This window comes from Halichoerus grypus, chromosome 4 (genome assembly GCF_964656455.1).
Source record: "Halichoerus grypus chromosome 4, mHalGry1.hap1.1, whole genome shotgun sequence".
NCBI classification, from domain to species: Eukaryota; Metazoa; Chordata; class Mammalia; order Carnivora; family Phocidae; genus Halichoerus; species Halichoerus grypus.
Genome location: NC_135715.1, coordinates 66,093,604 through 66,120,700, shown reverse-complemented (window position 1 = coordinate 66,120,700; position 27,097 = coordinate 66,093,604). Strand labels below are relative to the sequence as shown.

The window sequence follows — 27,097 nt, the reverse complement described above, 5'->3', positions numbered from 1 at the left end:
TCCTCTACACAATGAAGTTTTCTAGAAAAATAATAGTGAGGCAGTCACTATATTTCAATTGCTAAGGTTCATTTTTAGATCTCTATTTTATTTGATCCTATTAAATGTTTTTAAGTCTCTGGCAGAGTTTAGGGGTTAGTTAATTGTGAGCAGGACACTACTAAGAAGAATTCTGATAGAAATAATTCTATTAGTTAGGGAAGAACATCTAGAATATGACCATAATACTGTTTGACCATCTGTCCTGGTATTTCAGGTGTGAGATAGACTTGGTAAATCTATAATTTTTGTATTTAAGGTAAAATTATAACTTAATGACTTTAAAAATAATCAACACTCAATATTTGTTTCTTATAATAATACTAATACTGTGACATCTAGCTTTTATTTAAGAAGATTTATTGTTTGCCAGGCATCATACTAAGAACTTTACATGAATTATTTCATTTAACCTTCAGAACATCTCTATTTAGGTTGGTACTCAAATGTGTTCCATATTATATTGAGGAAACTGGAGCTTTCAGAGGTTAAATAAAAATTTACATAGTATCACACAGCTTGTACAAGGAGAGATGGTGTTTCAGTCAGGGTTCTCCAGAAAAAAACAGAAAAACAGAAGCAACGGGATATATGTGACATAGATAGACATGTAGGTACAGGTATTGATATAGATAGAGATGTAGATTTATTTTAAGGAATTGGCTCACATGATTATGAGGGCTGGTAAGTCTGAAATCTGTAGGATAGGGTGGCAGGCTGGAAACTAAGGCATGATTTTTGCTATAGCCCTGACACAGGAGTCCTTCTCCGATTAACCTCAAGGTTTATTTTGTTTTGTTTTTTAAAATCCTTCGGCTAATTGGATGAGGTCCACCCACATTTTATCTTTTATTTAAAGTCCAGTGATTGTTGATGTTAATCACATCTAGGAAATACCTGTGCGGCAACATCTAGACTATTATTTGACTAAACAACTGAGCACCGTAGCCTAGTCAACTTGACACGTAAAGTTTAACATCATACATGGTAGCAATAACATGAGCATTTTGCCCACCTATAGACCTTGTCTCTCTTTTTGTATCCTCTGAATTGGATTTATCTCCTTAGTTATATACAATCAGGACTGTAACATAATATTGCTAATAATTCAGCTGATATGACTCAGAATATTGCCTTCGGTGTATAAAGATGTACGTGAGTTTGAGGTCTTAATTACTTCATCATGTAATTAGAATACAGTTAAGTCACCTCCATAACAGCAGTCATGTGTCAAGTGTATCCTCTGCTCAGCTGATCCTTTACTGGCTTTCATTAGAGATTGACAGAAAGACTGGCAGCAGGACCCCTTAGACATAAAGGTAGCTTCTCTTCTTTTCTGCACATTAATTCCCAGTGCTGACTAACTAAAAACACACAATCTTTCTGTTACCATCCTTTCCTAAATAGGTCACTGAACTCTAATAAAATCTTTAAGAATAGGTTTTGTTCTCTATAGTCTTACTTAGTATTTGACTAATTAATAAGCTCAGTCATTAGATTGCTTCTCTTTTTTGTCTTATTCGCTCTCTAGGTAATTTTTACTAATCTCATGGCTTAAAAATACAGCGACTATGTTGATAACTCCCCAATTTATTATCCCTAGTCCAGATCTTTCGCTTACCCCCAGACCTGTATATCCCTCTACCTACTTGGCGTCTTCTACTTAGATATCATACTTCAGATGACAAAACAGCTCCTAAGACTTTCTCCCAAACAATATCCCTCTCAGCCGAGGGCAACTCCATTCTTAAAGTTGCCCAGGCCATAAATGTTGCTTTTATCCTAACTGCTCCTAATACATCACACATTGAGCCCTGCAGCACATCTTACTGACTCTGCTACAAAATATATCCAGCACATTAGCTTTGCTATCCCCTTGATCCAAAATATTGCCATCATTTCTCACTTGACTTGTCCCGGCAGCATTTTCTATAGTCTTCCTGCTTCTGCCTTGATTCTCTTAAAGGCCATTCTCAACACGACAGCCTGGGTGACGTTTATTAAAATGTGGATCCTTTTGCTCCTCTGCTCAGAAACCCCGAGAGCTGTGCTGTGCAAGATGGTAACCACTAGTCACATGTAGCTATTGAAATTTAATAAAATTAAATTTAATTAAAAATGTAGTGTCACCTTTCAGGTACTCAGTATCCACATGTGGGTGGTGGCTAGCATATTAGACAGCACAGAACATTTCCATTATTGCACAAAGTTCCATTGGACGGTGTTGCTCCAGAAGTTTCCTGTGTCACTGAAAGTTAAAATCCTTACAATGACCAGCAAGGACAGAGTGCGCTATTTTTGATAGAGTGGTCAGAGAAGTCCATTCTGATAAAGAACCACTTGGGTAAAGAACTGTCTGAGCATATCAAGTGGAGGAAACAGCCTGCAAAAGAAGGAGGGGCTTGGCCTATCCAAGAGCAGGCAGAGACCAGTATGGCTGCAGTGGAGTGAGCCATGGGATGAGAAGGGTATGATCTTTGTTAACTCTTTGACCTCCTCTCCTGCTACTCTCCCCTGGCTCATTTTATTCCAGTCACTGTGGCTTTTTGCTGTTTTTCAGGCTTTCAGGACATGCTTATTCTACTTGGAATGCTTTCTCCCAAACAATCTATGCAGGTACCTCTCCCACTTTCTTCCAGTTTTAATTCAAAATTAAAGATTTTGAATTAAATTAAATTAAAGTCATCTGTAGCTACTTCTCCCCCCCCAAGTATTTTATATTGTATTTCTCTGCTTTATTTTTCCTTTTCCAACATTTATTACTATCTTACATATTATATACTTTACTTATGTATCAGTTGTATTATTTTGTCTCCCACCAGAACACAAGCTCCATAATGGAAGGGATTTTTCTCTCTTTTGTCTACAGTAGTATACCTTGCACCTAGAATAATGCCTGATACCTGTTGCTAAATAAATATCCACTGAATAAATTAATAAATGAATACTTGATGTATACCCTTTTTTATAGAGATACTGGTAATGGAATGGAAAAATAAATTAGTCTATTGTCTGGGACAATTTTATATTTTAAATGAAATCATTTTATTAAATGACAAAAAGTACTCATCCCTGCATAAAACCAAAGCTCAGGTTCATCTGGAAAGTGAGATGAACAATTCCTATTTCATTGGGTTATTTAAATGGTAAAATGAAGTATTATATGCAAAATGATTAACAGTGTCTAACACAGAGTAGACTTCTCATATTTGTTAGTCTCTTTTCTTTTTTGTTAGCTCTTTGAAAAGAGCCTTTTTAAAAAGACCTTATTTTTTTTAGAGCAGTTTTAGACTTACAACAGAGATTTCCCTTATATCCTCTCCCAACACACATGTATACCCTCTCCCATAATCAAGGTCATTCACCCAAATGGTACATTTTTTTTTTTAAAGATTTTATTGATTTATTTGACAGAGAGAGACACAGCGAGAGAGGGAACACAAGCAGGGGGAGTGGGAGAGGGAGAAGGAGAAGCAGGCTTCCCGCCGAACAGGGAGCCCGATGCGGGGCTCGATCCCAGGACTCTGGGATCATGACCTGAGCCGAAGGCAGACACTTAACCGACTGAGCCACCCAGGCGCCCCCCAAATGGTACATTTTTTTAACCAAGACTGAACCTACCTTGACACAGCATAACATAATCACCCAAGGTCTGTAGTCCACCTGAGGGCTCACTCTTGGTGTTGTACATTCTATGGGTTGGGACAAATAGATGGTGACATGTATCCATCATTATAATATCTTATGGAGTATCTTGGTTGCTTCCAAGTTTTGGCAGTTATGAATAAAGCTGCTGTAAACATCCATGGGCAGGTTTTTTTGTGGACACTGGTTTTTAGCACCTTTGGGTAAATACTAAAAAGCATGATTGATGAACGGTATGGTAAGAGTATGTTTAGTTCTGTAGAAACCACCAGAGTGTCTTCCAAGTGGCTATAACATTTTGCATTCTCACTACCAATGTATGAGAAATTCTGTTGTTCTACCTCCTTGCCAGCATTGGGTATTGTCAGTGTTCCAGATTTTAGCCATTCTAATAGGTAAAGTAGTGGTATCTCATTGTTTTGATTTGCATATTCCTGATGACATATGATGTGGAACACCATTTCATGTGCTTATTTTCCATATGTACATCTTCTTTGGTGAGGTGCCTGTTAAGTCTTTGACCTATTTTTTAACCAGGTTATTTGCTTTTATATTATTGAGTTTTAAGAGTTCTTCATGTATTTTGCATAACTGTCCCTTATCAGATGTGTCTTTTGCAAATATTTTCTCCCCGTCTGTGGCTTGTCTTTTCATTCTCTTGATAGTGTCTTTTGTAGTGCAGAAGTTATTAATGTTAATGAAGTCCGGCTTTTGTTGTTTATTTCATGGATAATATCTTTGGTGTTGTGTCTAAAAAGGCACCACTGTACCCAAAGTCACTTAGGTTTTCTCTTCTAGGAGTTTTATGGTTTTGCATTTTATATTTAGGTCTGTGATCCAGTTTTAGCTAATTCTTTTGAAGGATGTAAAGTCTGTAGTCTATTTCTGGGTTCTCTGTTCCATTGACCTATTTGTCTATTCTTTCAGCAATACCATACTGTCTTGGTTAATGTGGCTTTATGGTAGTTTTGAGTCAAGTAGCGTCAGTCCTCCCACTTTATTCTTCTCCTTCCAAAGAGCCTTTTTAAAGTAATTTCCCATCAGCCATCAAACCATGAAAAGAGCGTTCCCAGAACCCTCTAACTTGTAATATATAGCTATAATTTATTGATTTTATTAATTTAATGAACAGATAACTCTTGTTAGTATCATGGTAAAGTAGACTTACTCCCTGCCCTCACTTAGTTCATAATAGTCAAATAGAAGTGACTAATATTAAACAAAACAAGTGATTATAGAAATAAAAGATGTAAATACAAACTCTGGCAATTACTAGGAAAGAAAACTACAGGATACTCTGAAGGAGAGGGTATAACAGAAGAACTTCATGTTAAATTAGGGAGTCAGGGAAGATTTCTTTGAAGAAGTTCTGTTTGAGCTAAAGAATGAGCAGGGAATCATCACAGCGGATGGGGTGTAGAACATTCAAGAGAGAAATATTACAAAGACTCAGAGCTTAGAAATAATAAAATGAATGGAAAAGAGGCTAGTATGTCTAGAGCTTAGTGAGCGATGGGGATAATGCCTTGAGATAAGGCTGGAGAGTAACATATAAGCCGAATGATTTAAAGTCTTGTAGATCATGTTAAGGATTTGTGACTTTATCCTAAGTGGCATAAAAAGCAATGAAAGGTTTTGAGCAGAAGAGTAACACGATCTGATTTATGTTTTAAAAGATCAGTCTGGCTGCTTTAAAAAGACATACTGGGAGTAATAGGGAAGTATGGTCACTCCATTTATAGCTGAGTTCAAATGTCACCCTATGACATTCCCTGGCTTTCTCTATTTTTCTTAACCGTACCTCCTCCTATCTTGTTATTATCTGTATTGCAATTACCTATGATACACCACTTAATATTTTATAGTTGTGTGGATACACGTCTCTTCTAGTAGATTTGTAGCTTCCTAAGTGGAGGGATTAAATGGTACTTACAGTTACATCCTGTTATTAAATATATGTTAAATCTGAAGGAATTTCATTCCTATAATTATACTTGCTGTTTTACCAAGAAAATATTGAATTTTAACATAAAACTCCTTTTACTTCTTTCTTCATGCTGGCTTTAACATATTTTAGCTTTTGAATTAATAATTTTTTTACTTTTTTATTGTTATGTTAATCACCATACATTACATCATTAGTTTTTGATGTACTGTTCCATGATTCATTGTTTCTGTGTAACACCCAGTACCACATGCAGAACGTACCCTCTTTAATACCCATCACCAGGCTAACCCATCCTCCCACCCCCCCCCCAGCATCCTCAGTTTGTTTTTTAGAGTCCATCATCTCTCATGGTTCATCTCCCACTCCGATTCCCCCCCTTCATTCTTCCCCTCCTACTATCTTCTTCTTTTTCTTTTTTTCTTAACATATATTGCATTATTTGTTTCAGAGGTACAGATCTGTGATTCAGCAGTCTTGCACAATTCACAGCACTCACCATAGCACATACCCTCCCCAATGTCTATCACCCAGCCACCCCATCCCTCCCACCCCCTACCACTCCAGCAACCCTCCGTTTGTTTCCTGAGATTAAGAATTCCTCATATCAGTGAGGTTGTATGATACATGTCTTTCTCTGATTGACTTATTTCGCTCAGCATAACACCCTCCAGTTCCATCCACATCGTTGCAAATGGCAAGATCTCATTCCTTTTGATGACTGCATAATATTCCATTGTATACCACATCTTCTTTATCCCCATTCATCTGTCGATGGACATCTTGGCTCTTTCCACATTTTGGCTATTGTGGACATTGCTGCTGTAAACATCAGGGTGCACATACCCCTTTGGATCCCTACATTTGTATCTTTGGGGTAAATACCCAGTAGTGCAATTGTTGGATCGTATGGTAGCTCTGTTTTCAACTTTTTGAGGAACCTCCATACTGTTTTCCAGAGTGGTTGCACCAGCTTGCATTCCCACCAGCAGTGTAGGAGGGTTCCCCTTTCTCTGCATCCCCACCAACATCTGTCGTTTCCTGACTTGTTAATTTTAGCCATTCTGACTGGTGTGAGGTGGTATCTCATTGAGGTTTTGATTTGGATTTCCCTAATGCCGAGCGATGTTGAGCACTTTTTCACATGTCTGTTGGCCATTTGGATGTCTTCTTTGGAAAAATGTCTGTTCATGTCTTCTGCCCATTTCTTGATTGGATTCTTTGTTCTTTCGGTGTTGAGTTTGATGAGTTCTTTATAGATTTTGGATACTAGCCCTTTATCTGATATGTCATTTGCAAATATCTTCTCCCATTCTGTCGGTTGTCTTTTGGTTTTGTTGACTGTTTCTTTTGCTGTGCAAAAGCTTTTTATCTTGATGAGGTCCCAATAGTTCATTTTTGCCCTTGCTTCCCTTGCCTTTGGTGATGTTTCTAGGAAGAAGTTGCTGCAGCTGAGGTCGAAGAGGTTGCTGCCTGTGTTCTCCTTTAGAATTTTGATGGACTCCTGTCTCACACTGAGGTCTTTCAACCATTTGGAGTCTATTTTTGTGTGTGGTGTAAAGAAATGGTCCAGTTTCATTCTTCTGCATGTGGCTGTCCAATTTTCCCAACACCATTTGTTGAAGACACTGTCTTTTTTCCATTGGACATTCTTTCCTGCTTTGTCAAAGATTAGTTGACCATAGAGTTGAGGGTCCATTTCTGGGCTCTCTATTCTGTTCCATTGACCTATGTGTCTGTTTTTGTGCCAGTACCATACTGTCTTGATGATGACAGCTTTGTAATAGAGCTGGAAGTCCAGAATTGTGATGCCGCCGGCTTTGCTTTTCTTTTTCAACATTCCTCTGGCTATTCGGGGCCTTTTCTGGTTCCATACAAATTTTAGGATTATTTGTTCCATTTCTTTGAAAAAAGTGGATGGTATTTTGATGGGGATTGCATTGAATGTGTAGATTGCTCTAGGTAGCATTGACATCTTCACAATATTTGTTCTTCCAATCCATGAGCATGGAACGTTTTTCCATTTCTTTGTGTCTTCCTCATTTTGTTTCATGAGTATTTTATAGTTTTCTGAGTACAGATCCTTTGCCTCTTTGGTTAGATTTATTCCTAGGTATCTTATGGTTTTGGGTGCAGTTGTAAATGGGATTGACTCCTTAATTTCTCTTTCTTCTGTCTTGTTGTTGGTGTATAGGAATGCCACTGATTTCTGTGCATTGATTTTATATCCTGCCACTTCGCTGAATTCCTGTATGAGTTCTAGCAGTTTTGGGGTGGAGTCTTTTGGGTTTTCCACATAAAGTATCATATCATCTGCAAAGAGTGAGAGTTTGACTTCTTCTTTGCTGATTTGGATGCCTTTGATTTCTTTTTCTTGTCTGATTGCTGTGGCTAGGACTTCTAATACTATGTTGAATAGCAGTGGGGATGGTGGACATCCCTGCCGCATTCCTGACCTTAGGGGGAAAGCTCTCAGATTTTCCCCATTGAGAATGATATTCGCTGTGGGTTTTTCATAGATGGCTTTTATGATATTGAGGTATGTACCCTCTATCCCTATACTCTGAAGAGTTTTGATCAAGAAAGGATGCTGTACTTTGTCAAATGCTTTTTCTGCATCTACTGAGAGGATCATATGATTCTTGTTCTTTCTTTTGTTAATGTATTGTATCACGTTGATTGATTTGCGGATGTTGAACCAACCTTGCAGCCCTGGAATAAATCCCACTTGGTCGTGGTGAATAATCCTTTTAATGTACTGTTGGATCCTATTGGCTAGTATTTTGGTGAGAATTTTTGCATCCATGTTCATCAAGGATATTGGTCTGTAATTCTCCTTTTTGATGGGGTCTTTGTCAGTTTTGGGATCAAGGTAATGGTGGCCTCATAAAATGAGTTTGGAAGTTTTCCTTCCATTTCTATTTTTGGAACAGTTTCAGAAGAATAGGTATTAATTCTTCTTTAAATGTTTGGTAGAATTCTGCTGGGAAGCCATCTGGCCCTGGGCTTTTGTTTGTTGGGAGATTTTTGATGACTGCTTCAATTTCCTTAGTGGTTATAGGTCTGTTCAGGTTTTCTATTTCTTCCTGGTTCAGTTTTGGTAGTTGATACATCTCTAGCAATGCATCCATTTCTTCCAGGTTATCTAATTTGCTGGCATAGAGTTGCTCATAATATGTTCTTAAAATTGTTTGTATTTCTTTGGTGTTGGTTGTGATCTCTCCTCTTTCATTCATGATTTTGTTGATTTGGGTCCTTTCTCTTTTCTTTTTGATAAGTCTGGCCAGGGGTTTATCAATCTTGTTAATTCTTTCAAAGAACCAGATCCTAGTTTCGTTGATCTGTTCTACTGTTCTTTTGGTTTCTATATTTCATTGATTTCTGCTCTGATCTTTATTATTTCTCTTCTCCTGCTGGGTTTATGCTTTATTTGCTGTTCTTTCTCCAGCTCCTTTAGGTGTAGGGTTAGGTTGTGTATTTGAGACCTTTCTTGTTTCTTGAGAAAGGCTTGTATTGCTATATACTTTCCTCTGAGGACTGCTTTTGCTGCATCCCAAAGATTTTGAACAGTTGTGTTTTCATTTTCAGTTGTTTCCATGAATTTTTTTAATTCTTCTTTAATTTCCTGGTTGACCCATTCATTCTTTAGTAGGATGCTCTTTAGCCTCCATGTATTTGAGTTCTTTCCGACTTTCCTCTTGTGATTGAGTTCTAGTTTCAAAGCATTGTGGTCTGAAAATATACAGGGAATGATCCCAGTCTTTTGGTACCAGTTGAGACCTGATTTATGACCTAGGATGTGATCAATTCTGGAGAATGTTCCATGGGCACTAGAGAAGAATGTGTATTCTGTTACTTTGTGATGGAATGTTCTGAATATGTCTGTGAAGTCCATTTGATCCAGTGTGTCATTTAAAGTCTTTATTTCCTTGTTGATCTTTTGCTTAGATGATCTGTCCCTTTCAGTGAGGGGGGTGTTAAAGTCCCCCACTATTATTGTATTGTTGTCGATGTGTTTCTTTGCTTTTGTTATTAATTGCCTTATGTAATTGGCTGCTCCCATGTTTGGGGCATAGATATTTACAATTGTTAGATCTTCTTGTTGGATAGACCCTTTAAGTAGGATATAGTGTCCTTCCTCATCTCTTATTACAGTCTTTGGTTTAAAATCTAATTTGTCTGATATAAGGATTGCCACCCCAGCTTTCTTTTGGTGTCCATTAGCATGGTAAATTGTTTTCCACCACCTCACTTTCAATCTGGAGGTGTCTTTGGGTCTAAAATTGAGTCTCTTGCAGACAGCATATCAATGGGTCTTGTTTTTTAATCCAATCTGATAGCCTGTGTCTTTTGATTGGGGCAATTAGCCCATTTACATTCAGGGTAACTATTGAAAGATAGGAATTTAGTGCCATTGTATTGCTTGTAAGGTGACTGTTACTGTATATTGTCTGTGTTCCTTTCTGGTCTATGTTGCTTTTAGGCTCTCTCTTTCCTTAGAGGACCCCTTTCAAGATTTCTTATAGGGCTGGTTTCGTGTTTGCAAATTCCTTTAGTTTTTGTTTGTCCTGGAAACTTTTTATCTCTCCTTCTATTTTCAATGACAGCGTACCTGGATATAGTATTCTTGGTTGCATATTTTTCTCGTTTAGTGCTCTGAATATATCATGCCAGTCCTTTCTGGCCTGCCAGGTCTCTGTGGATAGGTCTGTTGCCAATCTAATGTTTCTACCATTGTAGGTTACATATCTCTTCTCCCGAGCTGCTTTCAGGATTTTCTTTTTGTCTCTGAGACTCGTAAGTTTTACTGTTAGATATCGGGGTGTTGGCCTATTTTTATTGATTTTGAGAGGGGTTCTCTGTGCCTCCTGGATTTTGATGCCCGTTTCCTTCCCCAAATTAGGGAAGTTCTCTGTTATAATTTGCTCCAATATACCTTCTGTCCCTCTCTCTCTTTCTTCTTCTTCTGGGATCCCAATTATTCTAATGTTGTTTCGTCTTAGGTTTCGCTTATCTCTCGAATTCTGCCCTCGTGATCCAGTAGTTGTTTATCTCTCTTTTTCTCAGCTTCTTTATTTTCCATCATTTGTTCTTCTATATCACTGATTCTCTCTTCTGCCTCATCTATCCTAGCAGTTAGCACCCCCATTTTTGATTGCACCTCATTAATAGCCTTTTTGATTTCAACTTGGTTAGATTTTAGTTCTTTTAATTCTCCAGAGAGGGTTTCTCTAATAACTTCCATGCTTTTTTCAAGCCCAGCTAGTATCTTTAAAGTCATGATTCTGAACTCTAGATCCGACATCGTACTAATGTCCATATTGAGTAGGTCCCTGGCAGTCGGTACTACCTCTTGTTCTTTTTGTTGAGGTGATTTTTTCCGTCTTGTCATTTTGTCCAGAGGAGAAGAGATGAATGAGAGAACAAAATGCTAACAGCGTAACAATGTCCCCAGAAAATATACTCTAAACAAATCAGAAAAGACCTGAAGCAGGGGGAAAAGAAAGGGAAAGAAAGAAAAAAGAAAAAAGAGAGAAAGAAAAAGATAAAAAGAAACAAAAACAGAACAAAACAAAACAAAAAAAAAACAGAATATGATCAAATATAATCAGGCTGGTGCATAGATCAGTGCCACACACTAGATTTTGGGTGTATTTTGGTCTGTTAGAAGAAAGTGCCTTCCAAAATTTTAAAGAAATAAAAACTTATATATGTACAAAAATAAGGGTTGATACGATGAAGGGATGGAATATGATTATAAAGATGAAAATTATAAAAAATTTTATAAAAAGAATTGATAAGAAGTTGTTTGAAAAAAGAAAGAAGAGGATTTAAAAAAAAAGAAAAAAAAGGGAGAGAATGTGATCAGGCAGGGGAGTAGAACAAAGCCATACACTAGAGATTTAGGGTATATTTTGATCTGTTAGAAGAAACTGTATCTCAAAATTTTAAAGAGAGAAGAACTTATATATATATGCCAAAAGTAAGGGTAACTACTGTGAAGGGATAGAATATGACTCTAAAAATGATAAATAAAAAATGTTTTTTAAAAAAGGGATTGATAAGATGTTGGTTGAAAAAGGGAAAAAGAAAAATTCAAAAAAAAAAAAAAGAGTTAAAATAAAATTAACTTTGAAAGACTACAGAATCATGGTAAAAAAGCCATGGATTCTATGTGTATTCCCCTAGCGCTGGAGTTCTGCAGTTCTCATTGATCGGTAAACTTGGTCTTGGCTGGCTGTTCTTGCTGATCTTCTGGGGGAGGAGACTGTTGCTGTGGTTCCCAAATGTCTTTGCAGGGAGGCGGAATTGCCCCGCCCTTGCCGGCTCGGGCTAAGTAATCTGCTCCTGTTTGCTCTCGGGAGCTTTTGTTCCCTGCAAGCTTTCCGTACAGCTTTGGAGGACGAGAGTGAAAATGGGGCCTCCCAATCTCCGCCCAGGAGGAGCCGAGAACTCGGGCCCACTTCTCAGTGAGCCCCCAGAGAAAAGCAGTCGGTCACTCCCGTCTCCCTGGTCTCCGGCCGCACTCCGCACTCACCCGGCCTGTGACCGAGCATTTCTATCTCTGGCACACGACCCCGTGTGGAGTCTCCAAACCCAGCAGATCCGTGCGGTGCGCTCCCATGCCTCTCCTCCCAGGGGAGGAAGGTGAGTCTCCCCGGATCTGCCACTTGTTGGGTCCCTGCAGGAGGAGCAGTGGCCCGACTGTGCCGTGGATCACAGTTTATGGCAACCCGGAGCTGAGAGCCCATGCCTGGGCTCCGTCTCTGCAGCCGGCTTCCCCGCTCCAATCCCTGGGAGCTCTGCCACACTCAGGCACCCCTGGTCTTTCTGTGACCCCGAGGGTCCTGAGACCACACTGTCCCACGAGGGTTCCACCCCCCACTTAGCCACTGGAGCAACGTCCCTCAGCCTAGCAGACTTCTAAAAGTTCTGTTTTTGTGCTCTGCGGCTCTATCACTTGCCAGAAGCGGCCCACGGAGGCCCCCTCCCCCGCCGTCTATCCTCCTGAGTATCACCTCGGATTCACTTCGCAAGTCCTACCTTCCAGAAAGTGGTCCCTTTTCTGTTCAGAGAGTTGTTGCTATTCTTTTCTTCGATCTCCTGTTGAGTTTGTAGGTGTTCAGAATGGTTTGATCCCTATCCAGCTGAATTCCTGAGACCAGACGAAATCCGGGTCTCCTACTCCTCAGCCATCTTGCTCTGCCTCTCCACTTTTGAATTAATATTATTGCTCTTTATTTTGTCCTGAGGAGGAACTAGAATCTGACAGCTCTTTAAAAATGCATATTCAAGGATTAACGTTTTTAAATAATACTTAGTATGTACAAACAGTTTTTCTTTATTTTATATTTTTGGGTCATATTTTCAATTTCTTAAACTACATAGCTAAATTAAAAACTGGGCAAAGGACTTGATTGAAATTTTCCCTAAGATGATATAGGAATGGCCAACATGAAAAGATGCTCAACATTACCAATCATTAGGGAAATGCAAATCAGAACCACAATGAGCTATCACCTCACACCTGTTAGGATGGCTATCATCAAGAAGACAAGAGAGAACAAATGCTGGCAAGAATGTGGAGAAAAGGGAACCCTTGAGCAACTGTTGGTAAGAATGTAAATTGGTACAGCCAATGGAAATTGTACAACTAATGGAAATGGTACAACTAATGGAAAATAGTGTGGAGGTTCCTCAAAAAATTAAAAATAGAAATACCATATGATTCAGCAATTCCTATTCTGGAATATATTTGAGGGAAACAAAAACACTATATTGAAAAGATATCTGCACTCCCATGATCATAGCAGCATTCTTTACAATAGCCAAAACATGGAAACAACTTACGTGTCCGTCAATCAATGAATGGATCAAGTTGTGTGTTATATATATAGGTATGTAGTGAGATATGTATATATATATATATATATATATATATAAAATGGAATGTTATTCAGCCATAAAGAAAAAGAACAAGGAAATCCTGCTGTTTGCAAAAACATGGATGGACCTCACATTATGCTAAGTGAAATAAGTCAGACAGAGAAAGACACATATTATATGATCTCACTTACATGTGGAACCAAAAAGAAAGAAAGAAGAAAACAAAGTCATAGAAAAAGAGATCAGACTTGTGGTTACCAGCTATAGGGTGTTGGTGGAGGGGGGAATTGGAGGAAGGTGATCAAAACGTGCAAACTTTCAGTTATAAGATAAATAAGTACCAGGGATATAATGTACAACATGATGACTATAGCTTACACTGCTATGTGGTATATATGAAAGTTAAGACACTAGATACTGAGCGTTCTTATCACAAAGAACAAAACCATTTTTTTCTCTTTTTTCATATCTCTATGAGATGATGGATGTTGACTAAACTTACTACTGTAATCGTTTTACAATATACGTAAGTCAAATTATTATGCTGTATACCTTAAACTTATATAATGCTGGATATCAGTTATATCTCAGTAAAACTGGAAAAAAAACTACATAAGCCATAACAACCTAAATTAAACTTAAAAGATTTTAATAGGCTCTTGAGTAAAAATGCACATACACACACACACACACACACACACACACACGGTCCCAATTTTTAGTCTGCATTTTCATATAAGCATTACTATTGAGATTTTGTATGGTAGAAGCTTATATTTATTGAGTGCAGCTTTGTATTGGCAGCATCTCTGTTTAGATTCATCTGCATACTTCACATCTAATATTTTCTTATTTTCATTCTAATAACTTTGTAAAGTAGGTATTATTTTTTCCATTTTGCACGTAAGAAGTGTGAGTCTCAGAAAATTTGAGTAGCTGGCCCAGTGTTATATAACTAAATAATGGGGACAGGATTTGAATCTAGATCTATGTAACCCTAAAGCCCATGGTCATTCCAGGGATGAAATTAATTATTACATTTATTGTAAAAATTATTGATTGGAATAACAAAATAAAAAGCACTTAGTAAATGGAATAAGACTCAAGATTCTGGGGCTTTAGAAGGTATTTTTAAAGTTTTACAAATCCAAGATATGATCTAAATGGACAATAGAACTGCTGCCCGCAGAAGGCAAGATAGAACTTGCAGTCTGAAACTAACAGGGTAGATTGACTGCTCAAACAAAAATAAACAAACATATTTTCTTAACAGGAGTTAACAGGGTCCAGTGTCCTACAAAAAAATATTTAAGATATCCAGGGTACAATCCAAAATTACCTAATATGCAAAGAACCTGGGAAATCTTACCATTTCTCAAGGAAAGAGAATTAATAAATACCAATCCCAAGATAACCCAGATATTAAAAGTATGAGACAAATATTTAAAGCAGCTGTTATATAACCACCTTCCATGAAGTCAAAGTAAACACTTTTAAATGAACGGAATGATAGAAGATCTTAGAAGAGAAATAGAAAGTATATAAAAGAACCAAATGAAAATGAAAAATTTTATCAGAATTAAAAAATAATCATTTAATGAGCTTAATAGTAGAATGAAGATGACAGAGGAGAGAGTGCATGAGCTTGAAGATAGATCATCAAAATTATACAAATGAAGAACAGAGAGAAACCAAGTCGGGAAAACAATGGAAAGAGTTCCAGGCACCTGTGGGACAATATTAAGAGGTCTAAAATTCATAACATTGAAGTCTTACAGAAGGAGGAGAAAGAGATTCATACAGAACAGTTATTTAAAGAAAAAATGGCTGAAAACTTAACAAATTTGGTGGAGTTAGAGATTCGATAAGCTCAAGATAAGCTCAATAAAAACTATACCCAGACACATCATAATCAATCTCCTAAAAACCAAAGATAAAGAAAAAAAAAATCTAAACAGAATCCAGAGGAAAATACAGTACATTACATATAAAGGAAAAGCAATTCAAATAATTACAGCATTTTCACCAGAAATCATGGAGTCCAGCAATTGCCAAACCAAAATTCTATATTCAACAAAAATACCATCCAGAAACGCAAGCAAAATAAAAACATTGTCAAATGATGGAAATCTAAGAGAATTCCTCTCTACTAGACATGTTCTCAAAGAAATGCTGAAGGGATGTTCTTCAGGCACAAGGAGGAAGAAACATAGTGGAACTTGGAAATTGGGAATGAAGAAAGAATTGTTTTGTTTTGTTATGTTTTCTCCCCACAAAGATGCAAAGGCAAGTTAGTGGAGAAACGATAGTCTTTCCAACAAATAATGCCGGAACAATCGAACATTCACATACAAAAATTGGCCCCTGAACTATGACTCACATCTTATGCAAAATTTAATTTAAAATGGATGATAGACTTATATATACAATGTAAATTCTAAAATTTCTAGAAAAAAGCATAGGAAGAAATCTTTGCAACCTTGTTTGTGTTGGACAAAGTTATTAGATACAGCACTAAAAGCCTGATTGATAAAAAAAAAAAATCCTACAATGGACTTTATCTTAGTCTGCTTGGGCTACTATAACAAAAACACCATGTGGTGGCTTATAAACAACAGAAATTTGTATCTAACAATTCTGGAGGCTGAGAAGTCCAAGATAAAAGCACTGGCAGATTCAGTGTCAGGTGAGTCCACATCCTGGTTCATAGAGATGGGTGCCTTCATGCTGTGTCCTCACAAGATGAAAGAGTTGAGGGATCTCCCTAGGGTTCCTTTTATAAGGGCATTAATCCCATTCATGGGGGCCCCGCCTTCATTACCTAATCACTTTCCAGAGACCTCACCTCCAGATACTACCACATTGGGGATTAGATTTCAACATAAAACTGGGGGGCAGGGGGGCGGGGGAGGACACAAAAACATTCAGTCCATGGCAAGCTTTATCAAATTAAAAACTTTTTTGTGTGAAAGAGACTGTTGAGAATGCCACATTCTCTCATACTGGGAAAACTACAGACTGGGAAAAAGTATTTGCAAATCACATAATCTTGCAAAGGTCTTATAAATATAAATGTATACAAGTATAAGAATATATATTTATCCAAGTATAATGGTATACAAGGGACTTACAAGTGTGTATATGTGTGTGTATGTATGTATATGTATGTATGTATGTATGTAATGTATGTGTGTGTGTGTATATATATATATACATATAATATGTATGTATAAAGAACTTTCCAAATTTAACAATAAGAAAACAAACATTACAATAAAAAAGCAAGCAAAATATTTGGGCACTTCAGCACAGGCAATGTACAGATGACTAATACCTACATGAAAAGATACTCACTATCCATAGCTATTAAGGAAGTTCAAATTAAAACAACAATCAGATGCTAATACTAGAATGACTAAAATTAAAACAAAAACCTTACAATGCAAGAGCTGACAAAGAGGTGAAGTAGCTGAACTCATGTACATTGCTGGTGGAAATACAAAATGGTGCATCCTCTTTGGAAAGCAGTTTGGCAGTTTTCTTATATAATCAAACATGGACTTACCATATGACACAGCAATCCTATTCCCAAGTATTTACTCCAAGAGAAATAAAAACTTATATTCACACAGAAAACTTGTAACGAATGCTCATAGCAACCCTATTAGTAAATGCCCCAAAATTGAAAGTAGCCCAAAGGTTCTTCAACTGGTGAATGGATAAACAGTACATCCATATAATAGTACTCAGCAATATAAAGGAATCGACTATTGATACATGCAACAACCTGAATGAATCTCAGGTGTATTCTGCAAAATAAAAGAAGCCAGACTCAAAAGAACACAAATTGCATAATTCCATTTATGTGACATTTGGAAAAAGCAAAACCTTAGGCAAATAAAACATATTAGTGGCTTCTAAGGGTTAAGAGTAGAAAGGAAGTTTGATGAGAAAGGGACAACATAAGGGAGCTTTTGGGGAGGATTGAACTATTCTGTATCTTGATTGCGGTAGTGGTTTCATGACTCTGCTTTTGTCAGGATTTATAGAACTGTACACCAAAAAAGAGTGCATTTTACTGTATATAAATTAATAAATGTTCAAAAACTTAAAAAAAATCAAAGGCCCAAAGAAGTCTTTATAGATGACTCTTGAATTGTGAATACTAATATTTATCAAACTGTATTCCATTTTTAATATTGAGAATTACAATCAAATAGTATTAATTTACTGTTTTAAAGTTAAATAATTTACAACTCAGGTTTCCTGCCAACACAGGTATATTGGTCATATAATCATAGAACGTAAGTTAGATTTTTCTATAACTAATAGCTATAAATGGATTAATTTTCACTATATGTATTTTTTAAATTATATAGTTTTTAAAATGCTTAAGTAAATGTAGTAAATGTACTCATTCTCTAATAAAGATTATGAAATGTTCAGAGGGAGGAAAAAGGAACTTTTTTCCAACAGTTTTTAAGTGAAGTGTCAAGATTTAAATTAGGAATGTGCTCTACAGTCAGTGAATAGTGGTTACAAGCTGCGCTGCCAGGTGTATTGATAGTTACTGGGTTAGACCAAGTAATCTCCTAATTGTGATCTCCATGACAATGTGAGATAGAAGATGGAAAAAGAAACCTGCTTAGAAATCAAATATATTGATATCACAGCCCGCATTTGTGTAATGGCTATGAAGTTTCATAGAATGCTTATCCCATAGCTTCCTAAGAGCTATGTAAATGAATATAACAGGTTCAAATGGGAAAATGACATACTTACTGGATTTCAACCTGATATTCTACACCTTCAAAACAGGACTTCTCATACTCACTGTATCATGAATTTAAAGTCAAAATAATAAAGTAACATAAAGAATGAGCAGGTAGTGCTGTGGAGTGAAAATTGGAAATAAATTCTGGCTTTGGAATATTCTGAAACAATCCCATTAACTTTCACTTCCTGGCTTCACTTCTGTTTCCTTTATCTTTAAACATTCTCTTTTGCCATCTATAATGGGTATGAACTACAACCACTGCACTCAGGTATTTATTTAATTCCAAACTAATTTGCTCTGAGTTCCCTCCATGGGGCTGTTGGAAAATTCAATCTCAGTTATTAATAGGACCCTACATATACACTCCTGGATTATGCAGAGATTCTAGTAATCTTATTAATATAAAGCCCTGGGATCTTCATTTCACTCTGGGCTCTGGAGATATGCTTAATTTATGCTTGAAGGGGGGCTCTGTTTCTGGACAAAATGAGACATTAGGTTCTATATTAATGCAAGGAGCTGTGGCACTTAGGGTACAGCCGTGTATATTCCTGCTGTTTCATTGGGAGTAGATGCCCCCCCCCCTTTCAGGACCCTCTTCATATATCATCTTCTTAGTTTTGGAATAAACTCAAACTCTGGATACTTCAGTCCCTTTACCCGTCAAGCCTCTATGATCCATCATCTCTCTAAGGATAGTTGAACTGCTTTTTAAAAGGAATATCTCTTATGGCTCCTGAGAAGATAAGAGTAGTCTCAGGTCTCCTAGATTCAAAACCCTGCTTGTTATGGAGGGCGTAGAGTGAAATGGAGATTTTGCTTATTTTTCTCATCCATTTAGATTCCCTAGCCCAAACCTTTCTACAACTATCCTGGGACATCTGTTTGATGCAAGGGTTCTGTAATCATGGAACATATTTTGTTTTTCTTTGGGCATTTGAACCTTTGACATTCACTCACTGTGTTCTAATTGAGGTTACTAATTCTGACTGCTCTAATAGAAAACATAAATCTAAGAGTTGTCATGACTTGATGGTTGAGTAGATAGGAAAGAACCAAGGATGTTGCCCACGTTATTCTCATGATTCACTGGGAGAATGGTGGGGCCATTCTTAGAACTGAAAAACATTCAAGGAACTGGTATAGATGGGAAGATGATTATTGAGTTTGCCTAGCCTGTGGCTCATTCTAGTGTAAAGGTCCACCACAAGATTGAAACTAGAGCTCCATATGATATTAGGTCACTAGTTATACATGTGCTAACTTTCTCAGGCATGGCCAAAACATATTTTCCAGTACAAATTTCATCTCTCCTATTCACCCAGTAAAGGGCATCTAGGAGACATCCTTGATTTACTTCTTTCTTTCAGCCCTCCCTCTCCCCATACAGCACACATACACAGATTGTCCATCAACAGGTGCTGTCAGCAATACATTTGGGATATATGCTTTCTTCTTCCCAAGCACTGAAAATAGTAGATTCTTCCAGGGTTGTGTTTTGCTGGGTAGGTTCATCAAGGGAAGGGAGCAAAGATATTAAGATACAAGTAAGAAAATGGTTGAAGTGATAGATTGTGTAGTCTAAGGTAGTTCAGAAAGGAAAGTAAAGAAAGAAGGGAATTGATAGGCAGATAATAATGGAGTCAAGAAAACAAGAGTTGCTAAGCTGAAAGAATGGGCAGTTTTAGGATGTTTTAATTTAAGATTTCAGAACAACAGCAGTGCAAGATTGACAAATCCAGAATGGTCCTGAAAGTGGTTAAGTGGGGTCAAGTTGAAGATCATGGTAATGAGGAGGTCAAGGAACTGAAAAAGATGGAATCTTGCATGTGTCACTTATGTTGAATTACCCAAGATAATTTCAGTACTTGGGTTGGAAAGGAAGATTGTCAGCATCTTTTAAGTCTTCAGTAAATAACAGGGATGGCCTAGGACGCTGGTATAGGACTCCAGGTGGGGAAAGGAATAGGTGGTATTGCCAGATTCAGCAAGAGCCTCAAAGGAGTCTCAAAGTTCACCTTCCCTTAAAATAAAGGTCCAAATGAACAGGAGTAGAAAATAGACTACAGGATGGCAGAACTTTAAAAAGCCTATCAGATCATTTTCCCTGATAGAAATCTAATGCACATCACATAGGCAAGAGCAATGATTTGAAAGGATGAGGTGATATAGATCAATAGTGATTATACAGGTCAAGACCAAAAATGTCTATAATTTGGCTATGACAATGATCACACTGAAACCTTTATGACCCAATTATACAAGGCAATTATTTCTGTTGCTTTTTTTCCCTAAAATATATAGACTTTTTTTTTTAATTAGAATAATTATTTTAATAAGTCTCAGAAATAAGGCACTTTGTAAAATGCTTAATACATAGAGTTAGAGTTGCATAAAACTTACAAATGAAGAAAATCAATAAGTAGATTATAAAATAAAAAATCTCACAAATATTAGACTACTTTCTTAGCGTGGAAGTCGTTAGGTTTAAAACAAAAAAAGTTTTGGATCTTCACATAAATGAAACTTCTCCTTGATTTACAGATGGCATAAAGTTTAAAATTTTTGGCCATTTGCAACAAGTGCCTGGAGTTAAAGGGAGATGATCACAATCCCTCAGTCATTTATTGGGCTGCTAATTAAAATATTCATTTGTGAAACTGTAGGAAATATTTCTCAAGCAGTAACATCTGCTGTGTTGGCAGATGGTATTTTGCTGGAATCATTGAAGATGGTACCTTACCAGGCTGTTGAGAAAAATCTCTAGACTCCTTACTGTGATTGTTTTTATAAGCTTGTATTTTAGATTAGACATTTTTAGTTAAATATCACTGTATTCCCTAAAATAGTATGTTCAACCCATTGACTTCTTGAAAATCATGAAGAGACATATAAAAATGTTTAATAATTTGAATTCAAACAGTATTTTTCTCTAGAAAGATCCTGTTCTTATAACTGCATATCATATATATTTTTGTTTTTATAAATGAAATGAGTAAATTACAGTGACATTGCTCTATATTATATACACGCTAAAGTTTTATGCATTAGATTGTGAAGTGTCTTTTGCTGCTTGTGTTCCCAAGTAGTTTACTGTCTTTTGTCAGTAATAAGGGTTGCCTGTTTAGTTGGAAAGTGCCATTGCCCTAGAGTGCTGTATTTTGAAGTCATCTGTCATGGATACATTGTAGAGAGAAGACTATTTATGTTTATGGCATTTTAAGTAACTGAGTTAAACCCTTTGGAATATCGAGAAATGGCTTGTTTACTGTCATCACTGTTCACTTAATCTTGTGACCCTGACATGATAGCATTCCCATAAATCTCCCTGTGGGTAGTTCAATAAAACAGATGAACATCAAAATGTAATGATTGTTTCAGCTTTAGGAATTAACTATCTGATGGAATAAATATGGCCCGCATAGAACTGTTACAGAAGCATTTTACCACTCCCCTTTTCTAACAAGCAATACTAGAAAATAATTATATATTATAGTTTGTATTCTATTTTTAGATAATATTTGCAGTATCTAGGAGTCGTATCATTAAGAGAAAAAGAAAATAGATGAAAATAGCATGTATATTATGACATTTTTAAGGCAGTTTAAATTTGTTGGCATATTTAAGATTATAAAAATAATAAAATTGGTTTCTGCAAGGACATTTTAATATAGCTTTCTGTTGTGTTTTCATTGTATTACATCGTTATTTTTTCCATATTCACTTTTTAAAAATATTTGCAATTATATAATTTCTCAAATGTAAATTTTTTACCCCACCCGTTTTGTAAGCAACTATTGAGGCATTCAGGGAAAAAAATTGAGGCCATTGAGGCATTCAAGGAAAAAAAAAAACAAACATGCAACACTAAGATAATGGAAGAAACTGAAAGAAACTAACACTCAGTTCTCTACCACATTCCAGAGGTAATGTCCACAAACTGGAAGAAAATCAACTTTGCTTCAACATTTGCCTTTGCCTTTAAAAAAGCAAATGCTATTAATACACTCATTGCTTAGATAATAGATCTATAGGATGAAATGATCTTAAAGATGAAATGATCTTAAAGCAAGTTACATTTGTCTCCCAATTTCCATATGTAAAAAACTTTTTGTCAGTTTATTTTGGTGTGGTAAAACCTCTAATCCTCTTCTCCAATAGGATTTTGTACTTTGGCTACTATTAATCCAATTTGCATGATAATGATAAATTCTAAACACCAAAAGTGTGCTGTATAATGTCACATCTGTGGGGGGGAAAGCATAGCATTTATATTTTTATACAGGTTATTATGAAAATGTATGTAACAGATCTATTTAAAAAAAAAAAACCCTCGTAAGCATTTTCAGTAGCAACCCAGGCAGAAAAGTAAGAAAATGAAAAGCTCTGAATCCTGTCAAAAAAGAAGGCCAATTACTAATATGATACAAGACCCCAGAAAAATAAGGTGAATCAGATATCTTTACTAATTAAATCTTTGACCATTAGCATGAGGTTGAGAAAAAATCTTCCATGAAGAGAAGGTTGTACTATGTATTACTACATACATGATCAGCTACTTTGCTTTAGGTTTTGACAACTAAGCCCTAAAAATACTTCCTTTTATTTTACCAGCCTTTCAAAGTGGTATGATGCCTAAAAATTTGATTGTGGACAGTGGTAAGACAGAAACTGCTTTCTTTTAAGTGGAATTCTTTTCTGTTAGCTATTAATATTCATAAATAGCTACCAAATACAGTCAAGCACTCTACAGATGAACATACTGTTCAGAGCCAGGGAATGGGGTATTACTTAAAAGGATTTTTATGCATTTTCAATCTTAACATAAAGCTTAAAAATTAAGTATGGCTGCCTTCTAGATGAAGAAAGACTTTTAAGGGCTAGGCAATAAAATATAGCAAATATAAACTATCATTTAGGCATTTTTAAAGTGTATAAACTGATTTATCCAACTGAGTAAACTGAGTGGTTTTTTAGAACACTTTAAGATACACTTTTAAGCAGTAAATTAACAAACATATGAAATAGCTAACAAGATACCTCATTAACTTCTTTAAGAGCATTTATTAAGTATATGATAATTAAGTAGATAATTAGAGTTTCACCTTTCAGTAAATTTGATGTGTCATGATCAGAGTTGGGTGAGTATTGGTTTCAAATATTAATAGTTCAAGGGCACTTAAGTGATGAGGACCTTGTAATTATTCCCTTGAGGAGCGTCATGTCTGTGATACTTAGTTTAAAATAAAGTCAAGACTTTCTTCTCTGGTTAATCCCAACTACTTTTTATTTACCATCTCCCAGATTATTTTACATTAAATTTCAACTTTTGTGATGTATAAAATGATAGTCTCTCACAACTCTACGTATGCTCCAAACTCAGGGACGCCTGTGTGGCTCAGTTGGTTAAGCGTCTGCCTTCGGCTTGGGTCATGATCCCGGGGTCCTGGGATCGAGCCCCGCATCCGGCTCCCAGGTCTGTGGGAAGCCTGCTTCTCCCTCTCCCACTCCCCCCTGCTTATGTTCCCTCTCTCGTTGTCTCTCTCTCTGTCAAATAAATAAATAAAATCTTTAAATAAAATGATTTTCATTTTGAAATTGCAGTCTCCTCCATCTTCCTTCAGCCACAGCATTATTTGTTTTTATTCGTGGTATTTATTATAAATCCCTTTACCATCATTAACACTAGTCTTGTTTGTTTCGTATTTTGAAACAGTCTGCACTCCAGATATTTTAAAGGAGCTCTTTGATCTGTTTTGAACATTGACCATTTACATTACTATTAATACATAGTACATGCCTCTTAAGTAGGTTGTGAAGATTAAAAACATAGTAAGTGCAGATGTTAGTTATTATTCTTATAATTATATCACTCCTTGCTACATATTTTCCGAAAGGGGTAACTTCTTACCTTTATAAAATTCAAAAAATACCTAACATATATCTAAAACTTAGTATATTAATTCAATTCAGTGTGTTTTTGGCTTCAGATGCTGAGGTTAGAAAATATTGTTAGGGAGGGTCCACTGTTCAGCCTCTGCCTGTAAAGAGATAACACTCATACCATCCAAGACATATTTGTTGTTAATGTGGAACTGTGCTGTATGTTAGGTCCAAGCATTTTTATGGGAGCCTGCCAGCTTGGATGAGTACCAGAATACCTTAATGATTATCCCAGGAAAAAACAACAACACAAGAAAAACAAACAAAATTAAAAAAAAAATAAACACTTAACTGGCCTTTGTTAAAATGCCATATTGTCAGATCAGAATTTCCAGCTGTTCACTTGACTATCGTATGAAGCCTTACAGTGAATAAAACTGAGCTGAAGTATTACCACTTACAGTTTAGTGTCTTCCTTCTTTGTGCTTCTATAACTTTCTTACTTAGTTTATGTCCCTGCTATATTGTGTGTATATTTTTTTCTTTTACTGTCAAAACTCTGTATTCTTCATAAGTTGAAGTTCTTGGTATGTGTCAGAGTGCCTAGCATATAAGAAGTGGTCTGTAAATAAATATTACTGAGTAAGTAAGGAAGTGAATGAATGAAAAGATGGATGAATACAGGAGTTCAACGTACCGATGATTCGTCTCAGAGAATTCTGAAATGTTACCGAGTGGGCCCAAATAATAATTATTATTGGATAATAAGATAATAGTAATTATTATTTGGGCATATTTGCTAGCATTTCAGAAATTACTAAGTTTGGATAAAGAGGGTCTCCAGGGTGGCTCAGTCAGTTGAATGTCTAATTCTTGATTTCGGCTCAGGTCATGATCTCAGGCTTCTGGGATCTAGCCTCATGTCTGACTCCCCTACCTCTCCTTGTCTCTTGTCTCCCTCTCCCTCAGCTTCCTACCCCCTCGGTGCACACACCCTCTCTCTCTAAAATAAAATAAATCTTAGGGGCTCCTGGGTGGCTCAGTCGTTAAGCATCTGCCTTCGGCTCAGGTCATGATCCCAGAATCCTGGGATCAAGCCCCGCGTCTGGCTCCCTGCTCAGCGGGGAGCCTGCTTCTCCCTCTCCCTCTGAAGCTCCCCCTGCTTGTGTTCCCTGTCTCCCTGTGTCTCTCTCTGTCAAATAAATAAAATCTTTAAAAAAATAAAATAAAATAAAATAAAATAAATCTTACCCAAAAAAAGTTTGGATAAAGAATTGAGTAAGAGTACACTTTGCCTCTGTTTCTCCCTTTAACTTTCTGCTTTCCCTTGAAATATGAAATAATAATATTTTTCAGGATATTTTTAATTATTTTAACTATAATATTTTATATATTTTGGTAAAATTCTAATTTTCAGTGTATCATTTAGTAAACTTTGAACACAATAAAAGTAAACAAACTTGTTAAATTAGTTTAAACTTTATTATTAAAATTAATTTTTAAGAATTAATTATATGGATGGCATTATGTTAGAGCTTTAGACTCAGACAGACTTGAATTCAAATTTCATCTCCAAAGCTTCAGATCTGTATAGCTTTGACAAATTTCCTAACCTCTTCAAGCTTCAGTATTTTTCATATGTAAAATATGACATATTAACTATCTCACGGAATTGTAGACCATACATTAGAAAACAAAATTTTATAATTTTATCAATTTTATAATTAACATGAATATTTCAAGTTGGTAATAATTTTAAAGCAAACCTAAGTAATAACTTATTGGCATTTTTACTGTTTTTTTAATCTAAATATGTACAGTATTATATTTGATCATTGGATTACCAGCATATTTCAGGCCCAAAACACTTACAGAGGCTTAAAAGATATCTTTACCATTCTGATCTCTGATTATTTATCTTATGGTTTTCATTTATACTTCTCACTGTTATCTAAATTAAACTATTTACTCATTGGCATTGTACTTTTACAAATACATAGAAATATATGGCTAGAGTATTTAGGAGAAATAACTTTCCTGAATAAAACTGATAGGATTCTTCGTTAGTACTGTTTTTCCAAGAGAAAGAGTATCACCTATAATGATGTAAAGCCAAAATTATGCCTTTGACTTTAAAACTTTCTGGAAGCTTTTTAAAAAGTATTAAAGTTAAAATGTGTTTAGATTTGTTTTCCTTTATTTCTGAGTGATTCCTTATTATTAGTCATCTTGGCATACTTTCCTAGCCTGATTTCAAAAAATTACACACACAACTTTTGCTGACTTCTACTAGATTGTTTGTTTACATAGGTAAAATATGATTTAAAACTCATAGTGTACATTCATTTCTTTTAATTTTTTTTATATCTCTTTATTTTATTAGAGGAGGGAGGGGACAGAAGGAGAGGGTGGAGAGAGAATCTTAAGCAGGCTCCACACCCAGGCTGGAGCCCAGTGTGGGGCTCGATCTCACTACCCTGAGATCATGACCTGAGCCGAAATCAAAGAGTTGGACACCCACCTGAGCCACCCAGGCACCCCAATTTCTTTTGCTTTTTGATTGGAACCTAGAACTTCTCTTTTGATTCTAGAGTTTTTTTTAGTCATACCATCTCAACTTCAGGCCATCTCATATCCCATATTCATGTGCTCTTTTACTTGCTCAGCAGGTTCTTTTTTAAGTTTGCCAAATGAAATTTAAGACAGTTGCACTTTTTTTTTTTTTTTTTTGTGGAGTGGTTTAAAAAAAAATCTTAGAAAATTCTCTCCTATTTATTCTAAGAATAAGATTATATCAAGCCTTCATCCTCTTGACTTGACACATTTACATGTTTCATTCTTGACTTCCACTACATTAAAGTATGTGCAACAATGGTTTTATATAAACAGACAAGGGATACACCTTATTATGTTGTTTTGCA

General features: G+C 36.1%; 1 protein-coding gene across 4 annotated transcripts in view; it reads left to right on the top strand.

The window, feature by feature from the left end:
• NBEA (neurobeachin) overlaps window positions 1–27,097 on the top strand; it is a 694,224-nt gene that overhangs the window by 390,790 nt on the left and 276,337 nt on the right. The window lies entirely within an intron of this gene.